Source organism: Mus pahari, chromosome 3 (genome assembly GCF_900095145.1).
Source record: "Mus pahari chromosome 3, PAHARI_EIJ_v1.1, whole genome shotgun sequence".
NCBI lineage: Eukaryota > Metazoa > Chordata > Mammalia > Rodentia > Muridae > Mus > Mus pahari.
The window spans coordinates 17,243,059-17,247,274 of NC_034592.1; the positions used below are offsets into that span (position 1 = coordinate 17,243,059).

The 4,216-nt window shown below is 41.4% G+C and overlaps 1 protein-coding gene across 11 annotated transcripts in view; it reads left to right on the plus strand.

Moving 5' to 3' along the window:
- The window catches only part of Sptan1 (spectrin alpha, non-erythrocytic 1), a 68,462-nt gene that overhangs the window by 5,055 nt on the left and 59,191 nt on the right, over positions 1 to 4,216 (plus strand). The gene's annotated exons all lie outside the window — the stretch shown is intronic.

Genomic DNA, 4,216 nt, shown 5'->3' on the forward strand with positions numbered 1-4,216 from the left:
CCGCCTGCCTCTGCCTCTGCCTCCCGAGTGCTGGGATTAAAGGCGTGCACCACCACGCCCGGCTCTATAAATAAAATCTTAAAAAAAAAAAAAAAAAAAAACCCAAACTGATTTTTGTGAGCTTTTTGCCTTGGGTGATTACACAAATCTTTCCATGGAGCCAACCAATTTCAAGTCCTCCTTCCTCCATGATATTCAGCATGTTTCAGTGGTTTTAACCACAAGCAAAAGCAAAGACTTTCATCTTCACATGACTTTTTCTTTTCTTGAAGTGCCTAGGAAATGTGTGTGAGGCTGTCCTAAATCACTCACTCACAGGTGCCAGATTTGTGGAGTCGAAAGCATTTGACCTTTGGTTAGAAAATGTTTTTATCCATAGTCTGTTTCTTAGCACAGTATGATTCCTACCCACTGTGTCTCCATGTTCCTACTGTAGATACATAGTGGCATGTAACTGCTTATAGATTAGTGAAGGCATCTTACAATTCGCCAAGTACCAAGAAGGGCTTCAAGCAGCTGTTTCTTGGCATTTGACTGGCCTGGCAAACAAAGATACTCATGTAAGTCTCTGTTTAGAGAATCTAGCTCAGTTGATAATTTGTACAAACAAATTTGTGTTAAGCATGAGGAGGAAACATTCTTAAGCTTACTGTATCTTTGGATTTTTTTGTTAAACTTTATACTTTTAGAATCAGCTAGGTCTGGGGCTGGAGAGATGGTTCATCAGTTAAGAACCTTGGATGTTCCTTCTGAGGGACCTGGGTTCAATTCCTAGCAGTTCACACCTACCTGTCTGTAACCCTCGTTCCAGGGCTTCTGACACCCTCACACAGACATTCAGGCAAAACAGCAAAGAACACATAAAATTAAAAAATAAATAAATAAATAAATGAGCCCATGAGATCTGGCAGCATCATAAGAATGTCCTTTGTGTTCATTACAATAGAGGACATAGCTATAATTCTTGTTTGATCCTCTGAGATCAGCTCACATACTATTGTTTTGGTTTTTCAGACAGAATTTCTCTGTGTAGCCCTGACTGCCCTGGAACTCTTTGTGTACACCAGGCTAGCCTTGCGCTCAGAGATCTGCCTGCCCTTGTCTCCTAAATGATGGGATTAAAAGTGCCACCATGACCAGCTAAATGAAGCACTGTTCTTAAACATACAAAGAATACATAGAACATTTTGTTTTCCCTCATTTATTCTCTGTGTACATGGAATTAATTTTCAAAAATCAGAGTTGAAGCTAGGCGTGGTGGCGCATGCTGTTAATCCCAGCACTTGGGAGGCAGAGGCAGGTGGATTTCTGAGTTCGAGGCCAGCCTGGGCTACAAAGTGAGTTCCAGGACAGCCAGGGCTATACAGAGAAACCGTCTCGAAAAAAAAAAAAAAAAAAGTAGTTTTACAGTATGGAGAAAGAACCATTATCTAGCCCCCCCCCCACTCCTTGCATTTATTCAATAAGCATATATGTTTATTCTGAAATAGGTTTTCACTATGTAGTCCTGGCTGGCCTAGAACTTAGTCTATATAGACCAGGCCTGCTTGTGGACGTTGTACATCGTGGTGCGCACTAGGCTCCGCACCACGATGTACAACGTCCACAAGCAGGCGTGTGTCACCCCTGCTGGACAGAGTTTTTTTTTTTTTTTTTAAATGGCACATTTCCCAGATTCTTCCTTCTGAGTGACTTAAAGGTGCTAATCTCATTAGGTTAGGCACAGCCTGGAACCTTCTCTGGAGTTTGCCTTATCAGGCTGCTGCATATTGTAAGAGCAGGGGTGGGGTTCTTTTAGTATGCAGCTTCAGTCATGGGAGGAATTTGGTACACACAGAGTCCCAGAAATTCAGTACTGCTGACATAATTTTGGGTGAGAGGTTGTATATCTTTGGGTAACAGTAGTTTTTGTATTCATTTAAAAATTTTTTTTCATGATGTCATGTTGTTTTAGGAGTGAAATGAAAGTGGAAATTCTTACAACTAAATATGTTTACAGGGTGAAGAGAATAATCATTTTCAGTAACATAAGTAAAAAAATCTGCAGTGGGAGTGAGGTAGTGACTTTCATATGTCCAGCTCTGTAGAGAGAGCCAGTTGTCCTTGGCAGAGGTCCCACCTTCTGACGTCAGCTGATCTACTGCAGGAAAGAAAAGTCTATTATTGCCTGACCAAAGTACTTGGTATAGAATTGACTCTTTCTACTTCACTGGGTCCACAAAGAGAGCCTTTTAGGTTGGTTAACTTCAGTGGGTACTGTCGGGATGGTCTTCCTGTTTTGGTAGGGCAGTTTGCTAGCTAGCAGCAGGTTAATAAGCCCATGCAGAGAGGCTCAGGTCGACTCTTCATTCAGTATCGTGATGGAGAATGTTTGGTCCATCAGACAGGCTTGCTTCCAGATGTGATCCCCAACCCCCATACTGGAGCTTGAACGTAGGGCCTTGCACATACCAGGCAAGCACTGTACCAGGGAAAGCTTCCTATCCCTAGAATTCCCACCCCCCCATCATTTTTGAGACAGGAATTTTCAGGTAGTTTTTTTGAACTCACTCCTTCAGCCTCACCCTCTAGAGTAGATTGGGTTGTAGTTCTGAGCTTCAAGGTTCAGCTGCTAATGTGATTTCCCTGGCAGCTAAATGAGTTTTAAAATGTGAATTTTTGTAATAGACCAGACAAGCAGCATATACTTAAGTCCTGAAGATACGGTTTCATTCAATAGCTCTTTTTAGTGTGGTTACTATTCCACATTATAGCTATACCTTTCCTGGGAGAAAATGCTTATTAAGAAGTTTTGTGAGCAAGCAAATTAATAAATATGGTTTTCCTCTTTTTTATTTTTTGTTTGTTTGTTTTTAAGATTTATTCATTTAATTTCTGTGAATATACTGTCGCTGTCTTCAGACACACCAACCAGAAATGAGCATAGAATCCCTTTACAGATGGTTGTGAGCCACCATGTGGGTGCTGGGAATTAAACTCAGGACCTCTGGAAGAGCAGTCAGTGCTCTTAACCGCTGAGCCATCTCTCTAGCCCTGTTGTTTTTTTTTTTTGTTTGTTTTTTGTTTTTTGTTTTTATTTTTTGTTTTTGATGCAGAGTTTCTCTGTGTAGCTGTCCTAGGACTCCCTCTGTAGACCAGGATGGCCTTGAACTGCCTGCCTCTGCCTCCTGAGTATTGGGACTAAACCATGTACCACCACTGTCCGCCTCCCTCCACACCCTTGCTGTTTCCTGTGGATAAAGACAAGCGCAATGCATAAATAAATCATCCAGTTGGTTTGATTTGGTTTGGATGGGGGAGGGGAGGTTTCACTGGCTAGGCCAGCCTGGTCTCCAGCTGGAAAGCACCCTCTCTTAATCTCCTCAGTGTTGATCTTAAGGCATGTGCCACCAACTTGGCTAACTTTTTAATTTTAAGGAACTTTGAAGGCCATTGTAAGAGTTGACGGTAGTTGTTTTCAGTTCACCTACCTAACGCAGTACAGAGCTGTCTTGCTGAGTTGTTTGTCTGAAGTCAGCCTGTAGTAGTGAAGAGAGTAGTTGCTTCCTTAGGGAGCGTTCTGCGAAGCCCAACTAATTGGTGATGCCTAGGTGAGTATCTTTAGTTAGCAGATTATTTGTCATTCTTGTCACAAATCTAACATTTGCCTTAGAAGTAGTTTTACTGGTGGCGCATGCCTTTAATCCCAGCACTCGGGAGGCAGAGGCAGGCGGATTTCTGAGTTCGAGGCCAGCCTGGTCTACAAAGTGGGTTTCAGGACAGCCAGGGCTATACAGAGAAACCGTCTCGAAAAAAAAAAAAAAAAAAGTAGTTTTACAGTATGGAGAAAGAACCATTATCTAGCCCCCCCCCCACTCCTTGCATTTATTCAATAAGCATATATGTTTATTCTGAAATAGGTTTTCACTATGTAGTCCTGGCTGGCCTAGAACTTAGTCTATATAGACCAGGCTAGCTTTAAATTTAGGAGAGCCTCTGCCTCGGCCTTCAGAGTGGTGGGATTATAGGCATGTTGCATTATACCTGGCTTAAAGTTGTATTTCTTTCAAATTGCCTTTCTTACATTTAAATGTTTAGAAACAATCCTTGTTACTATACCAAGAGAGTAAACAATATGTACAACAGAGCAAACTTTTTTTTTTTTTTTTTTTTTTTTTTTATTTATTTATTTATTTATTAATTTGGTCACCCTGACACAGGCTAGAGTTATTTGGGA